Here is a 26,051-nt window from a genome sequence, read left to right as displayed (position 1 = left end):
AGCTTTCTCCCATCTCCTCCTTGCCACAGCTTACCCACAGATTGACTATCAGTGTCGTTAATGACCTTGAGAATCTCTATGCTGACTTTTTAGTTTGGAGTTAATATACAATGCATAATGGCCAAACTGCTATCTGTTTTTCTTTTATGTCATGGCTCTAGTCTCAGAAATTCGAAATTCATTGATGGAAAGGCTTTCATGTGCTGACAAGATTTCATATTTATCAATCTATAGTAGTTAAGGGGTGACTAGCAGATAAAGCATATTAGTTTGTATGGATTTGGACCATGCAAACAAAGCTGGACAGGCCATACTGTGAGACCACAACACAGTAGTTTGTATTTACAAGTAGCTATTGAACACTTGAGAAAGGTTTTACTGATAAATTGATGAGTCATTTAAATTTATAAACCACATGTATGTAATAGCTAAAGCAAACTAAGCTTGGTAGCAAATATTCGGCCTCTAAAGGAATGCACGTGTCCTTATACTCACATGCAGTGTAGGCATAGGAGCAGTGGACCTATGAGCTTTACAGTTCCCCCAAAGCGTGGCAGTACAGATCTCATGGAAAGGTAAGGCTGATAATGGACACTGGTTATCCTTGTAAGGATAGAATTAGAATACGAATGACAGTGATGAAAGGGCTCCTTGGTGACTAGAAATGAAGTCATTCCTTCTGAGGCATTACTGTGTGCTCTGGAGAGTTGTCACCATACATTTCTATTCCTGGTTTTGAATCTGAGTGACTGAAGTCACCTCTTCCTGTGTCACTTACTAAGTCTTTTAGCTGCTCACGCTGATTCACACCTCAGACCTCATGATGATTAGATTTGCTTTCTTTCAAAGATCTTGGTGTTTTTTTTTTTGCATTAGTTTTTATAATTAGTTAGATGAGGCTTTAGAATTGTCTTTTTTAGGGAAGAGGCAAATATGTTACATGTAAAGTAGGTTTGAAAGGCTGAGTAGTTGAAAGAATAAATTGATGTGTATCCTGCTTAGTGGGTAACAGAGATTTTCAGTTTACTTTTTTCTTGCAGTCTCTATTTAAACAGAGCAAAAACCCACCAAATATTTTTAGCTATCTTTGAAACTGGAAATGATGTTTAATTCAGTTCTAGTACATGACATAGAAGAAAAATCCTTAAGACTCTGGCAAGTCACAGTCTACAGCATAGTAGTCGGTGCTACTTCTTAATGCAAACGTGGTATCATGACATGATTTATCATTCGTTACGATGAAAGAAAGACTATCAGAGTCATTAGGATGTATTTGAACCAGTGTTCTTTAGGAGCAAAACCATTGAGTTTATTGGACTGGCTTTCATGATTAGAAACTAGATAGTTCAACTGTGGTTTCAGTATGCTAGAAAGGCAGAGTGCCTGATAGCTGCTCAGTTCTAAATGCTGGAAGCCTTGAAGCTTCCAGCATTTAGAACTGATGTTGGGAATCTGTGTTGTGAGGCTAAGGAAGCTGGAGTCTTAGGCAAACCAGCAACAGATAGTTGTTCAGAAAAAGTGGAGCATGCCTGAGCTGGCTGGCCTTCTGTTTCTGTAAGCCTGTGTTCCCAGCTATTGGGTGTGTGGGGAGTGACATCATTATCAGGGCAGGTCCTCTCACATTTTGCTGTTCCCTAGAAGTACTGATGTAGACGAATCCGTAAGTGTGCTTTACTAATCCCTTAGGCATTTCTCCATGCGGCAAGTCGAAAATCACAGCTAACCCCATCAGCTGCTGGCCTAGGCCTGTCAGAACACTTTCTATTAACACAGTGGAATACTTCCCCCTCATTTTTCTCTTCTAACAGTAATTAGTTTTTTGTTTCTTTTAAAATTAGATGTTAATATGATGACTATGCATATATAGGCATGATGTGTGCATGTGCAGCCACATGCCTGCCCTGGCACATGTGTGGAGGTCAAAGATCAGAGGAGAATTTTGTGGAATTGATTCCTTCCTCCTACCTTTATGTAAGTTGATTGAACTCTGATTAGGTCATCCAGCTCTATGGCAAGTGCTTTTAAAACCCTATCTTACCAGCTCCTCATTTTGTTTCTTATATACCAAAACATTTGTAGTAGGAATATTAGTAGAGATGATTAGTAGGAATATTCTATTGAAGAACTACAGAAACATCTAGATTTGCTGATTTTCAGAAATATAGAAGTCGAATAAGAGTTTCCCCTTTTCTCCCTGATAATCATGTTTATATTTATGCTTTTGCCTTTATAATACTTTTGGAGGTACATATTTGCTTAGGCTACTCTAGGCTGCTAACAGCACTTAGTATGAATATGCTTATGCGAGTGATTGAGGTTTTCCTTAACTGTGAATGTATTCTGTTTCACAATAGTCAAAGTTAAGGAGAGTCAACTGGATTTTGCAAATGTAATTAATTGGAACTGATTTTCAATGACTCCTTTTGGCTGGTAGAGTTCATAGGAAGATGGAGACTTGACTAAGTATTCTTACAATAACACTGAACATAACTTTTTGAGAGCAGACTGACTGTATAGTTTGCTTGCTCTCTGGCTTTTCCTCAGTTCTCACCAGCAAAACCAAAAGAAACACACACCACCACCACCACCACCACCACCACCAAAATGACAGGAATTAACAATCGCTGGTCATTGATCTCTCTCAATGGATTCAATTCTCTAATAAAAAGACACAGGCTAACAGAATGAATATAAAAACTGGGTCCATCCTCCTACTGCTTGCAAGAAACACATCTCAACATCAAAGATAGATTATTACCACAGGGTTAAAGGTCGGCTGATGTAGATATTCTAATAGCTAAGAAAATAGCCTTCAGATCAAACTAAATCAAAAGAGATGGAGGAAGGCACTTCATACTCTTTAAAGGAAAGATCTACCAAGATGATCTTTCAATTCCTGAATGCAAGGCCAGCCATGTTTGTAAAGCTTACATCACATATCAACCCTTATACATTGATAGTGGGAGACTTTGCTACCCCCACTCTCACCAAGAGACAGGTCATCCAGATATTGGAGCTAACAGATTTTATGAACCAAATGGATCTAACAGATATCTACAGAAAGTTCACCCAAACACAAAAGAATATATCATCTGTATTCAGTTTTTAAGGGTCCTCCACACTGATTGCCAGAGTGGCTATATTAGTTCAGTTTCCCACCAGAAGTGTGGAAGGCTCTCCTGCTATGTCCTCACTGGCACCCGTGGTTTCATTTTTTTGATGATTGCCATTCTGACTGGGTTGAGTTGAAACCTAAGTGTACTTTTCATTTATATTTCCATGAAGGCTAAAAAGTGTTAAATGTTTTATGTACTTATTAATTATTTATATTATTTCTTATAAGAACTATTTGTTCAGTTCATTTATCCACTTGTTGATTTTTTAATTTTAAGTTTTGTATTAATTCTAGTTTATTCACTTTGTATCCCAGCTGTAGCCCCCTCTCTCATACCTACTTAATCCCACCCTCCCTCCCTCATCTCCGATGCCCCTCTCTAAGTCTACTGGTCCTCCTCCCCTTGCCTCTGACCCTAGCCTATCTGGTCTCATCAGGAGAGGCTACATTGTCCTCCTCTGTGGCCTGGTAAGGCTGCTCCCCCCTCATGGGGAGGTTATCAGAGAGCCAGCCACTGAGTTCATGGCAGAAATAGTCCCTGTTCCCCTTACTATGGAACCCACTTGGAAACTGAGCTGCCACAGGCTAACATCTGAGCAGGGATTCTAGGTTATATCCATGAATGGACCTTGGTTGGAGTATCAGGCTCAGAAAAGACCCCTGTGCCCAGACTCAAGCAGCTACTTCTTGTATTTTGTTACTATATATGTTTCCCTATTCAGACACTTGCCACCTCTTATTCAAATTAATATATAACTCTGTGCCCAGTATCGTTTCTTCTTCCTGGTAACTACCATCCTACTCTATCTTATGAAATTAGTTTTTTGAGATTTCACATATTAGTATGATTATGTGATATTTGTCTTACTTTTCATGGCTGATTTTGTTTAACATATTGCACCCCATACTCATTCATGTTATCAGGTGTGATAAGATTTTGTTCTTATATTGAATGTGGATTCCGTTGCATGTATATGTTATAGATTTATATATAGATACACACACACACACATATATATAATCTTGGGGATCCATTTATTCATTGATGGATACCTCCATTGATTCTATCTTTTGATTGTCGTAAATAGAGGGGCAGTAAATATAGGAATTCGGACATCTCATTGTTCTTATTTTATTTCCTTTGGAAATATACTCAGTAGTAGGTTGCTGAATCATATTGGAGATCTTTAAAAATTTGTTTGAGGTAGTACCATGTTGTTTGTCATGATGTTTTTACTAATTTATGTCTCCGTCAACTGTGTTTAAATGCTATCTCAACTCCTGTCTCAAAGCTTAATATTTACAATCTAAAAACAGTATGTGACATTTTAAAGGACGTAGCTATATTAGCTTCATCAGTCTGGGTGATTGTTTCTTTGTTTATAGCAGGGTCCTTGTTTCTTTGTTTATAGCAGGGTCCTAATCTTTTGTGAAATTATTTGATCTTTGGAGAACTTAGAAAGGAAAAGTGAATAGTCAGTGGGACATTGTCAGCTCATTTCTTAATTGTGCTTTCCACAAGTGTCAATATTTATTCTAAAGCATTTCCTTTTTCCTGTCCCAGGGATTGTATTTCCAGTAGCAAAGTATAGAGCTTTCCTTCAGTCTGACAGAATTGTCAGTGGCTAGTTCAACTTATTTGTTTATTCATAAGATAAACTGTTAAGGATAGTCATATGTCTTAGAGCTGCTCCCACTTTTATGTGTTTTCATTATGTGCTTATAATAGGTGGCAATGAACACAGGCAAAAAAGAAGTTCTGGCCTGGAGTCCTGAATGATATAGGTAAATATAACCTTCAATAGCACGTTATTAAAACAGATTCTCTTGGCCCACACTGTGTGGCCCACCAGAGTATAATCAACCTGAGATTACACTCTGAGATGAGGTCAAATTGGATATCCTAGAATAGCTTTGCCTTAGCTCTAGCTACCCACAATATCTGACCTTACTCAGTGATACTAGGTAGCGATTTGTCAGAGATTGTGTTTGCAGAGAGGGTGTGCTGGCTTAATTTTTTTCAAAGTTCATTTTTATGTATTGATCATAACAGAGTTCACTGAGCTGTTCTTATGGCTTTAATAAATGCCAGCACATTCCTCTTCAAGTTAGACCTAAGCTTACCCAGTTGATAATGGCACCAGTTAAGGCTGGTATTACTTTAATCAGGTAGTGTTAGGTTTATTATGATACTTAAAAGGCAGGCAAATGGCCAACAAAAATAAAGACAATGTTCAGTGGGAATGACCATGACATAGAGTTCATGAAAATCCAGGACTTTTTGACTTGACTAAATACATTTCATTAGTGGAGGGGCTGGAGTACAGGAAAAGGTATTCTTTGCTACTAGGGATTTAATTGCTTTGCCATAGTCATATACCACTCATTAATGGGATTTACCGTATCTTCTATTTCATCTCCTGTCCAGTCTTCAAATTCTTTTTCCAGTATATGTATTTGTGTTTGTGTGCACAAGTGTATGTGGATTGATACAAATATGCACATGTATATGTTGAAGCCAGAGGTTGATATTTGTCATCTTTCCCTATTCTTTTCACCTCATTGATTGATTGGTTTGTTTGTTGGTTGGTTGGTTGGTTGGTTGATTTATCGAATGAGACAGGGTTTCTGATTAAGCCTGCACCTTACCATTTCAGCTGCACAGTAAGCCTTTGCCTCACAAGATTTGGGATTAGAGGAGCATGCTGCCATATATGACTTTTTGCATGGGTTCTTGGAATCTGAACTTAGGCTTTATGCTTGAGTGGCAAGCATTTTTCTGACTAAGCCATTTTTCAAGCCTCCACTTTTCAAATTATTTTTGAATTGTATCTTTGATTAAGAAGACAAAGTGAATAAATTGTAATAAATAAATATATAAAAAGAAAAGAGACATTGTATTTAATGCTTGTTTTTCTTTCCATACCATGTTTATTCCATTTAGAGTCTCTTTTACTTTGCACATATAATGAATTCATAGTCTTCTAAAGCCAGTTAGATATTCCTTTCACAGAATGCCTAAAAGGTTATCAACACTTCCTCAGCATTTTGTGCGTTTTTGCTACTTTCTTTAATATTGGTCTGAGATTTACTCTTACCTATATTTTACATACTGATTGTCTGAGGGCAGTGAAGTTTTATATATATATATATATATATATATATATATGTGTGTGTGTGTGTGTGTGTGTGTGTGTGTATAATTTTATTTTATTATCATTTATTACAATTTATTCAATTTGTATCCCAGCTGTGGTCCCCTCCCTCGCCTACTCATATCCCTTTTCTCCCCCTATGCCCTTCCCCTAGTCCACTGATAGGGGAGGTCCTCCTTCTATCTGATTCTAGCCTATCCTAGCCTATGGTTGATCAGAGAGCCTGCCACTGAGTTTGTGCCAGAGAAAGTCTCTGATCCCCTTACTAGGAAACCCACTTGGAGACTGAGCATATGGGCTACATTTGAGCAGGGGTTTTAGGTCCTCTTCATGCATTGTCCTTGGTTGGGGTATCATGTTCTTCAGGGCCCCGACCTCAATTTTGTTTGTTTGTTTGTTTTTTGTTTGTTTGGGGTATGTTTTTGGCTCTGTTGGTCTCCTTTTGGAGCTCCGGTCCCCTCCAGATCTTTCTATTTCTTCCCTCTCTCATAAAATTCCACGAATTCTGTCTAATGTTTGGCTATAAGACTCAGTCTCTGCTTTGATACCTCAATCAGAAGAGTCTTTCAGAGGCCCTCTATGGTAGGATCCTTCCTGTTCCCTGTCTTCTCCTGCTTCCGATGTTATCATGTTTGCCCTTCTGAATATTAGCATCTTCCCTAAGCTCTTCCTTGTGTAGATTCTTTAGGTGTACACATTTTAGTATGTTTATCCTTTATTATACGTCTAATATCCACTTATGAGTGAGTGTATATCATTTGTGTCTTTGTGGTTTCTGGATTACCTCATTCAAGATGATTTTTTCTAGTTCCCAACATTTGTCTGCAAATTTCATGATTTCTTTGTTTTTAATTGCTGAGTAATATTTAATTGTGTAAATGTACCACAATTTCTGTATCCATTCCTCCATTGATGGGCATCTAGGGTGTTTCCAGCTTCTGGCTATTATGAATAGAGGTGCTATGAACATGGCTGAGCAAATGTCCTTGTTGTATAGTTGAGCATATTTTGGATATGTGCTTAGGAGTGGTATAGTTGGATCTTGAGGTAGTACTATTCCTAATTTTCTGAGAAAGCACCAGATTGATTTCCAAAGTGGTTGTACAAGTTTACATTCCCACCAGCAATGCAGTAGGGTTCCCCTTTCTCTACATCCTCTCTAGCATGTATTGTCACTTGAGATTTTGATCTTAGCCTTTCTGATGGGTGTAAGATGAAATCTCAGGGTAATTTTGATTTGCGTCTCCCTGATCACTAAGGACATTGAACATTTCTTTAAGTGTTTCTCTACCATTTGATATTCCTCTATTGAGAATTCTCTGTTTAGCTCTGTATCCTATATTTTAATTGGGTTGCTTGGTTTGTTGGTGTTTAACTTCTTGAGTTCTTTATTTTTCTGGATATTAGCCCTTTGTCAGATATAGGGTTGGTGAAAATCTTTTTCCAGTCTGTAGGCTGTCTGTCGTTTGTTTTTTTCTGATGACAGTGTCCTTTGCTTTACAGAAGCTTTTCAGTTTCATGAGGTCCCATTTAGTGATTGTTGCTCTTCAAGCCTGTGCTGTTGGTATTCTGTTTAGGAAGTTGTCTCCTATGCCAATGAGTTCCAGGCTCCTCCCCACTTTTTCTTCTAACAGGTTTAGTGTGTCTGGTTATATGTTGAGGTCTTTGATCCACTTAGACTTTAGTTTTGTGCAGGGTGATAAATATGGGCTTATGTGCATTTCTCTACATGCAGACATCCAGTTAGACCAGCACCATTTGTTGAAGATGCTGTCTTTTTTCCATTGTATGGTTTTGGCTTCTTTGTCAAAAATCAGGTGTCCATAGGTGTGTGGGTTTATTTCTGGGTCTTCTGTTCGATTCCATTGATCCTCCAGAGTGTTTCTCTGCCAGTACCATGTAGTTTTCATTACTGTTGCGCTATTGTACAGCTTGAGATCAGGAATAAAGATAACTCCTAAAGATATGTTATTGTACAGGATTGTTTTACCAATTCTGATTTGTTTTTTTTTTTTCCATATGAAACTGAGAATTGTTCTTTTGAGGTCTGTAAAGAATTGTGTTGGTATTTTGATGGGAATTGCGTTGAATCTGTAAATTGCTTTTGGTAGGATGGCCATTTTAACTATGTTAATTCTTCCAATCCATGAGCATGGAAGATCTTTCTTCAATTTCTTTTGTCAGAGACTTGAAGTTTTTCCATACAGGTCTTTCACTTGCTTGGTTAGAGTCACACCAATGTACTTTATGTTATTTGTGGCTCTAGTAAAGGGTGTTGTTTTCCTAATTTCTTTCTCAGCCGTTTTGTCTTTTGTATACAGGAGAGCTAGTGAATTTTTTTTTTTTTTAGTTAATTTTGTGTCCAGCTACTTTGCTGAAGGTATTTATCAGATGAAGGAGTTTTCTCGTAGAATTTTTGGGCTTACTCATGTATACTATCATATCATCCGCAAATAGTGAAACTTTGACTTCTTCCTTTATAATATTTATTCCCCTGATCTCTTTAGTTGTCTTATTGCTTTAGTTAGGACTTCTAGAATTATGTTGAAGAGATTCAGAGAGAGTGGGCAGCCTTGCCTTGTCCCTGATTTCAGTAGGATTGATTTAAGTTTCTCTCCATTGAGTTTGATATTGGGTATAGGCTTGCTGTATATTTCCTTTATTATGTTTAGGCATGTATCTTGTATCCATGATCTCCAAAACTTTAGACATGAATTGATGTTGGATTTTGTCAAATGCTTTTTTGGCATCTAAGGAGATGATCATGTGCTTTTTCATTTTTCCTTTTGTTTGTTTATGTGGTTGCTTACATTGATGGATTTCTGTATATTGAACCACCCCTGCATGCCTGCGATGAAGCCTACTTGGTCATGTTGGATGATATTTTTTATATGTTCTTGGATTCAGTTTGCAAGTATTTTATTGAGAAGAAGGTATACTCAAGTTTGGGTGAAAGGTTTTGTAGACATCTATTAGGTTCATTTTATTTAGGACCTCTGTAAGTGTCAGTATTTGCCTGTTTAGCTTCTGTCTTGATGATCTGTCCCTTGCTGATAGCTGAGTGTTGAAATATCCCACTTTTTAGGTTTTGGTATCGATGTGTGATTTGAGCGTTAATAATGTTTTATTTATGAATGCAGATGCTCTTGTATTTGAGGCATACATGTTCATGGTTCTGATGTCTTCATGGTGGATATTTCCTTTGATGAGATTCCTTCCTCACATTTTTTGAGTAATTTTGCCTCAAAGTATTTTATTAGATATTAGGATAACTACCCCAGCTTGTTTTCTATGTCTGTTTGCTTGAAGACCATTTTTCTAGTTGTTGATTGTTGCTCTTCGAGCCTGTGCTGTTGGTGTTCTGTTCAGGAAGTTTTCTCCTGTGCCAATGTTTTCAAGGTGTTTCCCCATTATTTCTTCTAACAGGTTTAGTGAGACCATTTTTATATTTAGGTCTTTGATCCACTTGGACTTCACTTTTGGGCAGGGTGATAAGTATAGATCTATTTTCATTTTTCTATATGGAGACATCCAGTTATACCAGCACCATTTATTGAAGATGCTATCTTTTTTCCATTGAATGACTTTGGCTTCTTTGTCAATACTCAGGTGTCCATAAGTGTGTGGGTTTATTTCTGGGTCTTCTATTCGATTCTATTGATCCATCAGTCAGTTTCTATGCCAGTACCATGCAGTTTTTTGCATTGTTACTCTGTAGTACAGCTTGAGATCAGGGATGGAGATACCTCTAGAAGGTCTAGAGGATTGTTTTAGCAATTCTAGGTTTCCTGTTATTCCATATGAAGTTGAGAATTTTTCCTTCAAGGTCTCTAAAGAATTGTGTTAGTATTTTGATGGGAATGGCATTTAATCTGTAGATTGCTTTGGTAAGATGGCCATTTTTACTATATTAATCCTGCCAAGCCATGAGCATGGGAGATCTTTTTATCTTTTGATATCTTCTTCTAATTCTTTCTTCAGACACTGGAAAGTTTTTTTTTTTTCATACAAGCCTTCTACTTGCTTGGTTAGGGTTACACCAAGGTACTTTGTGTCCTTTGTGTCTATTGTGAAGGGTGTTGTTTCCCTAATTTCTTTCTCAGCCCTTTTGTCTTTTATATACAGGAGGGCTACTGATTCTTTTGAGTTAATTTTATATCCGGCCACTTTGCTGAAGGTGTTTATCAGCTGTAGGAATTCCCTGGTAGAGTTTTTGGGGTCACTCATGTATACTATCACATCATCTGCAAATAGTGATACTTTGACTTCTTCCTTTCCTATTTGTATCCCCTTGATCTCCTTTAGTTGTCTTATTGCTCTAGCAAGGACTTCAAGAATTATGTTGACATGGCTGGGATACAGAGTTAATAAAATGTAACTTAAAAAAATAATAATAAAATTAAAAAAAAAGAAATAAAAAGAATTATGTTGAAGAGATATGGAGAGAGTAGACAGCCTTACCTTGTCCCTGATTTCAGTGGGATTGATTTTAGTTTCTCTCCGTTTAGTTTGATATTGGCTATAGGCTTGCTATATATTGCTTTTACTATGTTTAGGTATGTGCCTTATATCCCTGATCTCTCCAAGACTTTACACATGAATGGGTGTTGGATTTTGTCAAATGCTTTTTTGACATCTAAGGAGATGATCATGTGCTTTTCCTCCTTCAGTTTGTTTATATGGTGGATCTCTGTGATGGATTTCCCCATATTGAACCATCTTTGCATGCCTGGGATAATGCCTACTTGGTTGTAGTGGATGATATCTTTGATGTGTTCTTGTATTCGGTTTGCAAGTATTTTGTTGAATATTTTTACATCAGTGTTCATAATGGAGATTGGCCTGAAATTCTCTTTCTTTGTTGACTCTTTGTGAGGTTTAGTTACCTAGGTGACTGTGGCTTCATAGATGGGTTTGGTAGTGTTTCTTCTGTTTCTATTTTGTGGAATAGTTTGGTTACCAACAGCATGGGTTCTAAAATCAACAATCAATAAATGGGACCTCATGAAACTGAAAAGCTTCTGTAAAGCAGAGGACACTGTCGTCAGAACAAAAAGACTGCCTGTAGATTAGGAAAGGATCTTCACCAGCTCTATATCCGACATAGGGCTAATATCCAGAATATATAAAGAACTCAAGAAGTTAAACAGCAACCGATCAGTTAATCCAATTAAAAAATGGGGTACAGAGATAAACAGAGAATTCTCAATAGAGGAATATCGAATGGCAGAGAAACACTTAAAGAAATGTTCAATGTCCTTAGCCATTAGGAAAATGCAAATCAAAATTACCCTGAGATTTCACCTTACATCCATCAGAAAGGCTAAGATCAAAATCTCAAGTGACAATACATGCTGGAGAGGATGTAGAGAAAGGGGAACCCTACTGCATTGCTGGTGGGAATGTAAACTTGTACAACCACTTTGGAAATCAATCTGGCGCTTTCTCAGACAACTAGAAATAGCACTTCCTCAAGATCCAGCTATACCACTCCTAGGCACATATCCAAAATATGCTCAACTATACAACAAGGACATTTGCTCAGCCATGTTCATAGCACCTCTATTCATAATAGCCAGAAGCTGGAAACACCGTAGATGCCCCTCAGTTGAGGAGCGGATACAGAAATTCTGGTACATCTACACAATGGAATATTATTCAGCAATAAAAAACAATGAAATAATGAAATTTCCAGGCAAATTGTGGGAACTGGAAAGGATCATCCTAAGTGAGTTATCACAGAAGCAGAAAGACGCACAGGGTATATACTCACTCATAAGTGGATATTAGACATAAAATATAGGATAAACATACTAAAATCTATACATGTAAAGAAACTAATCAAGAAAGAGGACTCTGGCTAAGTTGCTCTATTCCCATTCAGAAAGGCAAACAGGATGGACACCAGAAGAGGGAGAAAACAGGGAACAGGACTAGAGCCTACCACAGAGGACCTCTGAAAAACTCTGCTCTGTAGGGTATCAGAGCAGATGTTGAGACTCATAGCCAAGCTTTGGGTGTTGTGCAGAGAATCTTATGAAAGAAGGGGGAGATAGAAAGATCTGTAGAGGATGGTAGTTCCACAAGGAGAGCAACAGAACCAAAAAATCTGAGCACAGGTGTCTTTCCTGAGACACCTGCCAAGGACCATTCATGGAGATAACCTAGAACCCCTGCACAGATGTAGCCCATGGCAGTTTAATGTCCCAGTGGTTTTCCTAGTAATGGGAACAAGGACTGTCTCTGACATGACCTGATTGGCCTGCTCTTGGATCACCTTCTCCCTGAGGGGGGAAAAGCCTTACCAGGACACAGAGGAAGACATTGTAGCCACTCCTGATGAGACCTGATAGACTAGGATCAGAAGGAAGGGTAGGAGGACCTCCCCTATCAGTGGACTTGGAGAGGGATATGGGTGGAGAAGGAGGAAAGAGGGTGTGATTAGGAGGGGAGGAGGGAGAGAGCTACAGGGGGGGATACAAATGAATAAATTGTAATTAATAAACAACATTTTTTTCCAGCCCTTTACTCTGAGGTAGTGTTTATCTTTGTTGCAGACATGTGTTTCTTGGATGTAGCAGAATGTTTGATTCTTTTTCTGCAACCATTTTCATAATTTGCGTTGAAGTCATAATTTATTTACCGTAAACATTTAATAAAGTACTAAATGATTGGGAATACATAGTTGGTATTCAGTTATTTAACAGTTACTAAGTTTGGTCTTCAACTCACCAGTATATATAGCTGACTAATTTGAATATGAACACTGGCTTTTGTAGTAGTCAATATGCTTGCTCAGTGCTTGTAGACTGAATGGATGATAAGCAGGAAATAGCTTGTCTTCTCGTTTTACTTTTTAAATAGTACTGGTTGCTTTCTTGTTCTCTTGAATGAGTAAACTATATTTTTACACGTAATATACTTTTGAAGTTAATAGATGCCAATAAGTGGAGCTCTGAGAGGGCTCATTTTCTTAGGCTGGGACTGAAGTAGGCAGCTTTTATTTCTTTCCTGTCCTCAATTCTGGTCTCTGGACTCACTTTTAGTCTTTTTGAAGACTATCGACAGGAGCCCTTCTTCCCAGCCTACTTCATCCCATAGGGACTCCACTTCTTGATGTGGACCCAATATCCACCTACCTCTTTCCTGCTGCCCATTTATCCTTTCCTTCCAGCCCATTTCTACCCCCTTGTGATGCCCCCCTCACCTCCCGAACCACACTTATCTTAATTTCTGTAGAAAGTTTTATTGTACTTTATCAGTTTTGTGTTTTTACTTTTGTAAATATTATATTATTTAGGACTTGAAAGAAAATTGAAAGTGGTTTAGCTTTGCCATTTTTAAATTTATATCTTACCTAATTAAACCCTAGAATAATTTTATCACTGATAATTATTTTTCTTTATCTTCATCAACCCCCCCGACTACCACCACAGAGAGAGAGAGACAGAGACTGAGAGACAGAGATTTGGAATTTGCAAGAAAGCAGATAAAATGAAGCCAAGTAATTTTCTAGTATATTTATAAACTAGCTGTTGAGGAGCTACAAGCTCCTGAAATAGGGAAAAGATTTATTTTAGGGTTGAGGCTCCTGATACGCTGCCATGTCCTACTGGTCAACGTTATACTCATGTGAATATGGGCAAAAGTAACTTGACGCAGTAGACTCTGTGTGTGTGTGTGTGTGTGTGTGTCTGTCTGTCTGTCTGTCTGTGTGTGTGTGAAGAGTACATGAGGCTGAGGGATGGGGAATACAGGAGGAGTTGCTGGAGGAAGAATATGATCAAAATGCCCAAGAATAGTAAATAAAATTCTCAAAAGGTAAAAACTGGAGAAAATGTAGTGTGCATTTTCATAAACAAGAAAAAACTATTAGCTGGTAGGAAATGTGTGTGTTTTTTTTTTCACAGTTATGGAAGTTATGAAACTCCTTAGCTACCTAAAATTTACTGGTTATGTTTTTTACAAGGTACAGTATTTTTATAAAATGTCAATACTGATAATGCCAGAAAATTTAACCTCAGAATATTGAAAATACTAGATGTTATACTAAAATATATGAGGAAGTATAAATTTTTCAATTAACTTAAAATCTTGAACAAAAAGCATAGTGCAGAATCAGTGCCTGAACTATCATATATGTGCCTCATTTTAACAAACACATACACAAACACACATCAAATTCCCACTTATATCCATCTTATATTGGCCTAAGTTAAACAATATCTAGAGCATAGGTATGTAGATTTTAAGGTATTATTTTCTCTAAGAAGCCCTTCAAGCCAGGCCGAGAGTTCTGCAGCATTTATTTTCTTCCCTGTCAAAAAATTGCCAAAACGTCTGTAGACATCTAGGATAAATCTGCCCAGTTTATGTAATAATTTATACTAATGTTCTACTTAATCACCATTTGTAAAACTGTTTCTGTGAAAAATGCATTATAAAATCATACATGACATGTGTAGGGTGTATGTTGTTCTTCATTCTCAATAACTGCCCCACAGCCTTAGAGCAATTATTCTAATAAATTAAAATCTACAGTCACTTGTCTGCACTTTGATCAGTTGTGGTTGGAGCCTCTCTGATAAGGTATGAGAGCTGGACTAATTCATGTTTGAAAGGATAAGTATTTAGGAGACAGTTGGATACAGTATCAGTTTAGCAGAATGGTAGTAGTAGATTGTCCTCTAGCCATGGGTACTTCGCTAGGTTTTCAGTATATGCATGACTTCCCTCCTGCTGAATGAGCCTTTATTCCAATCAGATGTTGGCTAACCCCCAATATGGTAGCTCCACTATTGCATAGTTGGGCTTCTTTCGTCAAGGTGATCATTTTTGCAGTTTACGGTATTTACAGGTGAGCAGGACTATTGATAACTGATTTCACCTGGCAACCTACAGAGCACCTTCTGATCCTATGGAAGTTAGTAATCAGGAAGGAAGCTTTTAGGTTCGTACTAGCTCAATTTCTCTTAAGTCCTTGACCAAAGCATGTGGTCCCTTCAGCAGTGGAATAAGTGAAAAAAATAATAGAACTTATTCACAAGTTCTGTCAGTCAGTGTCAGACAACCAAGAGCAATGTCAGTAGCCTGTTTGCCTGAGTCACCTTGAAAGATGGAGGTAGGTAGCCCACGCGTGACACAGGACTTTTTGTTTGACACCCTGTGTTTTCTGGAGAGGGCATTACTTCTCATGGTTTTCACAGTATATCTTCCACATATAATATGTTTGGTAGTAATTTCCTAGATATTTAAATAGAGAATATACTTATATATTTAAAAATCTTCTATAGTTATACAGTTTGAAATGGGACATTCAAATAATTCCAGTGACTGAAATTATTCTGCTGGATTGAATTAAATTATAATAATAATTAATACATAATTTATTACAATAATAAGTACACTTTAAATTGAAATTATTAAATTTAAGAAAATTTTACTAAAAACTCATTAAGGAAAAGGGTAGATTGATTATCTTTCAAAATTGTTCATAAATCTCTTGATAGAGTTTGACATCAGTTCTCTTTTGTTATAATAGATGTATTTTCTGAGGAATTTTTCTAGATAATGAGGTCCTTTGAATAGACATTAATTTATAACCATTCATTCAATTCTTTGAAGGTTTCCCAAGTTATGTGACAAAATTGTGGTAGTCTGTCATCAAAAATTGTCTTAAATTATGTATCAGTTGACCACTAATTTAGGTGTTTCTTCAGTTTGCTGAAAGCAAAGAACCTAAAACACAGACTTGAAAAAGTTATTACTGAGTTACTGATTCAGTCTGTCAGTTTCTGGGACTTACACCAGAAAGGCATTACTGATAGTTATCAGATGACTATTGTCGTTTCTCTTTGACTTAAAAATACCTTGCTTAATCCAATATCCTAAGAAGGATGTGGAAAATGTTAATTTTAGTATTCTGCAAACTACAATTTATAGTGGCAAATTTATTTTTTCATTCTCATATTCTTAGTTTTAATGTCTCTTAGAAAACTGCCTGTCTTGATTTCAGTTTGTAGAGAAATGGAACATATTAACTAATAGGCAAAGATAATCTAGTTATTAAACCTAATCAGTCAAATGAAAATTGGTTAATGAAAGTCTCATGTTGTTTTCCAATTTAAATGTAGGTATGCATCATTTGTTCACCGTGTGTGTTTGTGTGTTGTATGCAATTTATGTGTGCTTGCTTGTCAGTACACGTGTGGAGGCCAGAGGCCAGATGTTTAGTGTCTTCTTCTTCTGCTGTCCATCTTGGTTTGAGACAGGATCTCTCACTGAATGTGGAGCTTATGATGTTGGCTAGCCTGGGCAGCCAGTGAGCCCTGCAGATCCTCCTGTTTGCACCCAGCTCTCTCACCAGCTGTGAGGAGAGCACTTTATTCACTGACCCTATCCATTTACCCATTGGTACTTTTTATTTACCTTTCTTTGAGTTTGAGATTGAGTCTTCCTAGTGTAAGGAGTCCAGGATGATGTGCGACTCATTATAACCCATGCTATCTCTGAATTCATGATCTACCTGCTGTATCTTTTGACTCAGAAATTATATGCTTGTCTTATCCTTTGATAATTTTAATATTTCTTGATGCAATGCTGATGGGACAAAACTATGTATTAAGTAAACCCCATTCATTCATGCATTATTTGAAAATTTAATGGCATTTTTTAATGATATCATAATAATTCCCATTTTTATGGTAGTATGATACTCCAGTCAGGTGTCAACATTTTGAGAACACTTCCATATGAATGTAAGTGCTTGAGAGTTACACGGTTTTTTAATTTTTATTAATTATAGTTTATTCACTTTGTATTCCAGCTGTAGCTCCCTCCCTCATCCCCTCCCAATCCCACACCTCCTCCCTCATCCCCTCATGCCCCTCCCTCAGTCCAGTGATAGGGTAGGTTCTCCTCCCCTTCCATCTGACCCTAGTCTATCAGGTCTCATCAGGACTGGCTTCTTTGTCTTCCTCTGTGGACTGGTAAGATGGAGGTGGAGGTGATCAAAGAGCCAGCCCATGGGTTCATGTCAGAGATGGTCCCTGGTCCTATTATTGGGGAACCCTCTTGAACACTGAGCTGCCCTGGGCTACATCTGTGCAGGGGTTCTAGGTTATCTCCATGCCTGGCCCTTGTTTGGAGTATCAGTCTCAGGAAAGACCCCTGGGCCCAGATGTTTTAGTTCTGTTGCTCTCCTTGTGGAGCTCCTGTCCCCCCAGGTCTTTCTATCTCTCCCTTCTTTCGTAAGATTCCCTGCGAGAGTTACACATGTTATCTGTAAGCTTATTTCTTGTGCTTACTTGCTGAAGCGTGAATCGTGGCAACTGTGGTGGTTAATTTTCACTGCCAGCCCAGCTGGATTTAGACTCATCTAGAAGACAACACCCCTTGGGAATGCTTGTGAGTGTGTTTTCAGAGAGACTGAACAGTGATGTAAAATATGTCATCAGTCTGATAATGGCATGCGCATTTTTCATTTTATTGGCCTTTTGCTTATGTATTATGGTTTCTGATTTTTTGTTTTTATGGATTTTGCTTTCGTATATAGTGTCTTTTTTAAAAATTCTGTTTTACTTTTGGTGTTTGAGTGAGCGAGAAAGAGAGAGGGGGAGGAAAAAGGGTATGAGTTGGGTAGGATCAAAAGATGTTTTCAATAATAAATAGGGTAGGGCAAGAGAAAGCGACCTGAGCAGCAGCGTTCATCTCTCTCTCTGCTCCCTTCCCTCCTGCACAAGTGTGACAAGGTGTGTGGTGTGCGAAAGGTGCACATCTCTTCCTCTCCTACCGGAGGACTGAGACAGTGACAGGAATTAGTGTTAGCATCTGGAAGTGACCTGGAGAAAATGAAAATGGCAACATTTAGTTTTAGGTGGTTCTGGAATTTTTTTTTTTTTTTGGCCTTAAAAAGAGACAGTTAAGTTTGAAAGAGATGAGTGAGTTAACATTGTATATCCCACAGAGTGAGGAAACAGGAATGCAGGCATCCTTTGGTCAGCATATGTGTAACAATGGTGGAATTTAGCCTGGGAGGAACAGTCAGTCACAAAACAGAGAAGGAGAGATCAGTGATAGAAAATGCCGTTGCTTTATTCTGAGCAATGTTCTGATTGAGTGTGATCTTACACTTTGAAATATTAAAAACGGTTACTTTGGGGCTGGAGAGATGGCTCAGTGGTTAAGAGCACTGTCTGCTCTTCCAAAGGACCCGGGTTCAATTCCCAGCACCCACATGGCAGCTCGCAACTGTCTGTAACACAAATTCCAAGGGATCTGACACCTTCACACTAATGCACATAAAAAAAAAAAAAAAACAAAAAACGGTTACTTTGATAGTTTGTTGGAAGACATTAGTGAGGAAACGATGGAACCTGAGGTCATTTATGAAGTATTGCATAATTTATGTTCTTGATGATGGTTGGCCATATGGTGATGTGATGTCATTTCTGTAGAAAGATTCTTAAGGGCAAAGAAGAAGTTTCCCAGGCACTGTATGTGAGAGGTGAAAGGAAGAGTACTTTATTCTAAGGTTTTTGGCCTGGGGCAAACTGGAAAGACAGGAGATGCTACTCCAGTGACTTAGGTAAGAAAGCTTGCCTGAAAGCCCTGGGATTCAGCTTTGAACTCAAAGTTGAGGGTAATCAGTACAAACACACTGAAACTTAGCTGTGACGCTGTGCTCTTCAGCTGTGTAAGCATGCTTCTGCAGCAGAACTCACTTTTCCCCTGTGTGGAGACTGTCATAGTTTTGGAGTAGGTCAGATGACCAGATGCTATTAGTGATGTTACTGCCTCCTAGCAACTCAGCAGTGAGAGGCACACTTGGCAAATACAAAAGGCAGTTCCTGGTTCTGAATATTAATTTGTAGGAAACCCTTGAGCATGTCTTCAGTTTTAAGACTAATTACTGGGAATTTAAAGTCAGGTAAATAAAGCATTATGCTTTGAACTTTTACCTTTGTCTTTAAGCTTCTTCTACCTGAAAATGTGCTAGTGACTTCCACATCACCATACTTTGTTAATATTTTTCTCTTTACCTCAAGGTTTCACTTCCACTCTCCACTTCTAAGGCAATATCTTCTTCAACAGCTGTTAATCTTCATGTAATTATTCTTATCTCCCCCCTCCTTTTTCAATATTTTTTTAGAAGTTCTCTTGTTCCATTTTTAGTGAAAATTTCTGAGAGAATATGCTTTGTAGTTTTAGAAAACTTCTTTCCCCGATTTTGAGATCACAGTTATTCTTTGTACAGATGACTCATGTATATAACTTACAGGTTTTCCTAAATTATGGAAAACTACCAACTGATTGTATTTTTGCATCTTTGAATTGTTCATAGCATTGGAAATAGTTCTAAGTGATAGCACATTTTGCAATATAGGGTAATGAAACTATTTTAGGCCTGTGTATTAGTCAGGTTTCTCTAGAGGAATAGAACTCACAGTGTGAAAAAGTATATATGGGATTTATTAGACTGGCTTACAGGTTGTGGCCCAGCTGGTCCAACAATGCCTGTTTACCAATAGAAGGTTTAAAAATCCAGTATCTGTTTAGTCTACAAGGCTGCGTGCTTCAGCTGGAATCGCAAAGAAGTAGGCTCTCATGTCAGTGAAGGAATGGACTTTTAGTGAGACCTAGAGTAAGCAGCCAAAGAGAGAATTTTCTTCTTCCAGGTCCAGCAGGTGTGGCTCAGGCTAAACGTGGATCTCTCTAGTTTAGAAGATCTGAATTAAAAGCTTATCTTCCCACCTCAGACATCCACATTCGAAGTGGGTCTTCCTACTTAAAAGGATTTAATTGAGGAAAAAAAAAATTCCTTACATCTGCGCCAAAACTTCTGAGTTTTAGTTAATTCCAGATGTAATCAAATGACAATCAAGAGCAGCCATCAGGGCCTGATTGTTTATATTGACTAATGTTACTGTATCTTTAATAGAAGTTTAATTTACTTCTTTTCCAGGGTGGAAAATTGACAGTATAGTACCAATGTACAATGAATGGATTTCAGTGCAGCTAGCAAAGTACTGCAGCACAGACTAGTGGTACAACATTACAATTGCAGACAAGTTCAGTTTTCCCATTTTTTTAATTTTAAAATCAGGATTATTATTATTGTCGTTGTTATTATTATTATTCATTACAATTTATTTACTTTGTATCCCCTCCTTCATTTACTCCTGGTCCTACCTTCCCCCCCTTTACCCCTTATGTCCCTCCCCTAGTCCACTGATGGGGGAGGTCCTCCTCTGCTACTATTCTGACTCTATCAGGTCTCATCAGGACTGTCTAGATCCTCTTTCTCTGTGGCTAGTAATGCCACCTTGCCAGGGGAAGGTGATCAAAGAGCAGGTAACCAAGTTCATCAGAAACTGCCCCTGCTCCCCATGGAGACTGAACTGCGCATGGGCTATATCTGAGCAGTGGCTCTAGGTCCTCTCCATGCATGGTCCTTGGATGATACATCAGTCTCTGCAGGCTTCCCTAGTCCCAAATAATAATAACAACAACAACAACAACAACAACAACAACAAATTACAATTTATATCCCTGCTGTGGCCCCCTCCCTCATCCTGTCTCAATCCTGCCCTCTCATGCCCCTTCCTTAGTCCACTGATAGGGGAGGTCCTCCTCCCTGTCCATATGAACCTATCAGGTCTCATCAGGACTGTGGCCTGGCAAGGCTGCATCTGCCAGGGGGAGGTGATCAAAGAGCCAGCTACTGAGTTCATGCCAGAGACAGCCCCTATTCCACTTACTAGGGATCCTACTTGGAGACTGAGTCTCTATGGGCTACATCTGAGCATGGATTTTAGGTCCTCGCCATGCATTGTCCTTGGTTGGGTTATCAGTCTCTTCCCAAAGCTCAGGTTTTTTTTTTTTGGGGGGGGGTGGGTTCTGTTGGTCTCCTTTTGAAGTTCCTGTCCCCTCCAGGTCTTTCATCTCCCCCTTCTTCCATAATATTATCTGCACTCTGCCCAAAGTTTGGCTATGAGTCTCAGCATCTGCTTCAATAACCTGTTGGGTAGAGTCTTTCGAAGACCTCTGTGATAGGCTCCTGTCCTGTTCTCTTTCTTCCCCCATTTCCAATGTCTGTCCTGTTTGCCCTTCTGAATGAGGATTAAGGCTCCTCCCTAGGGTCTTCCTTGTTGTTTAGCTTCTTTAGAACTATAGATTTTACTATGTTTATCCTATATTATATAGCTAATATCCACTTATAAGTGAGTATATACTATGTTCTGTTTCTGAGTTACCTCACTAAGGAAGATCTTTTCTAGTTTTATCCATTTGCCTGCACATTTCATGATTTCTTTGTTTTCAATTGCTGAGTAGTATTCCATTGTGTAAATGTACCACACTTTCTGTATCCATTCCTCAACTGAGGGACATCTAGATTGTTTTCCAGTTCTGGCTATTACATATGAAGCTGCTATGAACACAGTTGAGCAAATGGCCTCTTTGAATGGTGGGGCATCTTTTCGTTATATGCCTAAGAGTGGTATAGCTGGATCTTGAGGTAGCACTATTACTAATTTTCTGAAAAAGTGCCATATTGGTTCCCAAAGTGGTTGTACAAGTTTACATTTCCACCAGCAGTGGAGGGTTCCCCTTTCTCCACATCTGCTCCAGCATGTGTCATCCCTTGAGTTTTTGATCTTCGCCATTCTGATGGGTATAAGGTGGTTCTTTTGATTTGTATTTTTCTGATGACTAAGAATGCTAAGTATTTCTTTTTGATATTCCTCTTTTGAGAATTCTGTGTTTAGTGCTGTTTTTAATTAATCCATTAATTAATCCATTTTTAATTGGATTATTTGGTTTGTTGGTGTTTAACTTCTTGAGTTCTTTATATATTCTAGATATTAGACCTCTGTCAGATGTAGGCTTGGTGAAGATATTTTCTGTAGGCTGTTATTTTGTTCTGACAGCAGTGTCATTTGCTCTACAGAAGCTTTTAAGTTTCATGAGATCCCACTTATTGATTGTTAATTTTAGAGCCTGTGCTGTTGGTGTTTTGTTCAGGAAGTTGTCTCCTGTGCCAATGAGCTCAAGGCTTTCCCCCATTTTTTATTCTAACAGACTTTGTGTGTCAGGTTTTGTGTTGAGGTCTTTGATCCACTTAGACTTCAGTTTTGTGCAGGGTGATAAATATGCATCTATTTGCATTTTTCTGCATGTAGATATCTAGTTGGACCAGTCTCATTCGTTGAAGATGCTATCTTTTTTTTCCATTGAATGGTTTTGGCTTCTTTGTCAAAAATCAGGTGTCCATAGGTGTGTGGGTTTATTTCTGGGTCTTCCATTCGATTCTATTCATCCACCAATCGGTTTCTATGCCATTTTATTACTGCAGTTTTTATTACTGTTGCTCTATAGTACAGCTTGAGATCCGGGATGGAGATACCTCTAGAAGATCTTTTATTGTACAGGAATGTTTTAGCAATTCTGGGTTTTTTTGATTTTTCCATATAAAATTGAGAATTGTTCTTTCAAGTTCTGTAAAGAATTGTGTTGGTATTTTTAATCTTTAGATTCCTTTTGGTAGGATGGTTGTTTTTACTATGTTAATCCTACCAATCTGTGAGCATGGGAGATCTTTCCATCTTCTGATTTCTTCTTCCATTTCTTTCTTCAGAGACTTGAAGGTTTTTTTTTTTTTTTCATACAAGTCTTTGCCTTGGTTGGTTAGAGTTACACCAAGATACTTTATGTTATTTGTGGCTATTGTGAAGGGTGTTGTTTCCCTAATTTCTTTCTCAGCCTGTTTGTTTTTCATATACAAGAGGGCTTCTGACTTTTTTTTTCTTGAGTTAATTTTGTATCTAGCCACTTTGCTGAAGGTGTTTATTAGGTGAAGAAGCTCTCTGGTAGAAATTTTGGCATCAGTCATATATACTATCATATCGTATGTGAATGGGTCTACTTTGACTTTTTTCTTGTTTTTTTTTTAAAGATTTTTTTAAATTTTTTTATTAGTCATACTTTATTCACTTTGTATCCCCCCTGTAGCTCCTTTCCTTCTCCACTCCCAATCCCTCCCTTCTTCCCTTCTTCCCCCAAGTCCACTGATAGGTTAGGTCTTCTTTTCCTTCCTTCTGATTCTAGTCTATTAGGTCTCATCAGGAGTGGCTGCATTGTCTTCTTCTGTGGCCTGGTAAGGCTGCTCCCCCATCAGAGTGAGGTGATTAAAGAGCAGGCCAATCAGTTCATGTCAGAGACAGTCCCTGTTCCCATTACTATGGAACCCACTTGGATACTGAACCTACATACTGTACAGATACAGAACCTACATACAGATACTGTGCTACATCTGTGCAGGGGTTCTAGGTTATTTCCATGAATGGTACTTGGTTAGAGTATCAGTCTCAGGAAAGACTCCTGTGCTCAGATTGGTTCTGTTGTTCTCCTTGTGGAGTTCCTGTTCTCTCCAGGTCTTACTATTTCCATTTGCTCAACCATGTTTGTAGCAGTTTTATTTGTAATAGCCAGAAGCTAGAAACAGCCCAGATGCCCCTCAGTGGAGGAATGGATATAGAAACTGTGGTACATCTACACAATGGAATATAACTTAGCAATAAAAAACAAGGAAATCATGAAATTTGCAGGTAAATGGAAAAGATCATCCTGAGTTAGCTATCCCAGAAATAGAAATGGAAAAGATCATCCTGAGTGAGCTATCCCAGAAGTAGAAAGACACACGGTATATACTCACTCATATAGACATATAATATAGGATAAACCTACTAAAACCTATACACCTAAAGAAACTAATCAAGAGGGAGGATCCTGGCTCAATGCTCAATCCCCATTCAGAAAGACAAAGAGGATGGACATCAGAAGAAGGAGAAAAGAGGGACTAAGTCAGGAGCCTGCCACAGAGGGCCTCTGAAAGGCTCTGCTCTGCAGACTGTCAAAGCATATGCTGAGAGTTATGGCCAACCTTTGGGCAGAGTGCAGGGAATCTTCGACTTTTTAGAAGATGGCTTTTAATTTGTTTCTGTTGTATTTTTATTTAGCTCCATTACATTTTAAATTTCTTTCTTGATTTATTTTTAGCCATATTCATCTCTCAGTGATGTATTGCTTAATCTTCATGAGCTTATGTACTTATTAAAGTTTTGTTTTCTGTCAATTTTGTTTTATTTATTTATGATCAGGTAGGATATACAGGGTTAAGGATTACTTCAATCTTTCTGAATTCCTAAGGTTTGCTTTGTGTCCCAGGATGTACTCTTATTTTAAAAGTAACTTCTATGTGATGCTGAATAGAATATATGGTTTGGAGTATGCCTGGGTAGAATATTCCATAGGCATCTATTAAATTAATTTGATGTGTATATCATTTAATTCTGATGTTTCTCTGCTTACTTCTTATCCAGATAACCTTTTTATTGAAGTATTTTTATTTTTATTTTTATTGAGGTATTGAAATCACCTATTATTAATGGTTTGATGCTAATCTGTGTTTTTAATTCCAGTAGTACATTTTTTTAAAATGAAATTTGGCACCCTAGAGTTTGGTGCATGTTTGTTTAGGATAGTAATGTTTTCTTAGTTAATTTTTCCCTTGATTAGAATGAAGTGTTTTTCTTTACCTCTTCTGAGAAGTTTTAGTTTGATGTCCATTTTTGTCAGATATTAGAGGTAAAGAAGAACATTCCCGTCCTTTGGGTTAGCTTTCTACTGAAATCCAGTGAACCCCCTGATTTTTTCTCTGACCCCATGCCCTTCTTGCTTAAGGTTTTATACCCTTGGTGTTCTGCCTCACTGTTTTGTTTTACTGATAATCTACTATTTCATTGGCATCTGATATGTTCCTTCTTTTCTCAAATTTTATTAATTTCAGTCCTTAATTTCTTTTAGTTAGACTGAATAAGTATTGTCAGTCTTGTCTACTGTTTTAAATATTGAACTGTTTATTTCACTGATTCCTTTGGTTTCCATTTTACTAACGTCTGCTCTGTTTACTGCTGAGTCTTTGGCTTAGTCTTGTCTCCTAAGATCTTCGCACGTCAGGAGGTTGTCAGTTTGAGATTGCTTTGATACAAGTGTGGACACTGTAGCTGTACACTCACCTCTTCCGCACTCACTGCAATGTGCTAATGTTCTCACAAGTTGTTTTCATTTTTATTTTCTTCTATCAATTTTTTAGTTTCCTCTGATTCTTTAATGAATCTCCAAGTATTTGCTTAGTTTCTGTCGGTTTACTTCCTGTTTGATTTCTGGTTTTTTTTCTTCATTTTTTTTAAATTTTTCATCAATTACACTTTATTCATTCTGCATCCCCCCATAAGCCCCTCCCTCCTCCCCTCCCAATCCCATCCTCCCTCCTCCCTCTGCATGCATGCCACTCCCCAAGTTCACTGATAGGGGAGGTTCTCCTCTCCTTTCTGAACTTAGTCTATCAGTTCACATCAAAAGCGGCTGCATTGTCCGCTACTATGGCCTGGTAAGGCTGCTCCCCCCCAGGGGGAGGTGATCAAAGAGCAGGCCAATCAGATTATGTCAGAGGCAGTCCCTCTTCCCATTACTATGTAACCCACTTGGACTCTGAACTGCCATGGGCTACATCAGTGCAGGGGTTCTAGGTTATCTCCATGAATAGTCCTTGGTTGGAGTATGAGTCTCTGGGAAGTTCCCTGTGTTCAAATTTTCTGGTTCTGTTGCTCTCCTTGTGGAGACCCTGTCCTCTCCAGCTCTTACTATTTCCCAGTTCTTACATAAAATTCCATTCACTCTGCCCAACAGTTGCCCATCAGGCTCAGCATCGGCTTTGATAG

At 38.1% G+C, this 26,051-nt stretch overlaps 1 protein-coding gene across 27 annotated transcripts in view; it reads left to right on the top strand.

Annotated features, from left to right (window-relative positions):
- The window catches only part of Rims2 (regulating synaptic membrane exocytosis 2), a 522,675-nt gene that overhangs the window by 118,514 nt on the left and 378,110 nt on the right, over window positions 1-26,051 (top strand). The gene's annotated exons all lie outside the window — the stretch shown is intronic.

The sequence above is a fragment of the Meriones unguiculatus genome, chromosome 8, assembly GCF_030254825.1.
Source record: "Meriones unguiculatus strain TT.TT164.6M chromosome 8, Bangor_MerUng_6.1, whole genome shotgun sequence".
NCBI lineage: Eukaryota > Metazoa > Chordata > Mammalia > Rodentia > Muridae > Meriones > Meriones unguiculatus.
Note: the sequence above shows the minus strand (reverse complement) of the source record. Positions and strands in the feature narration are given on the sequence as shown.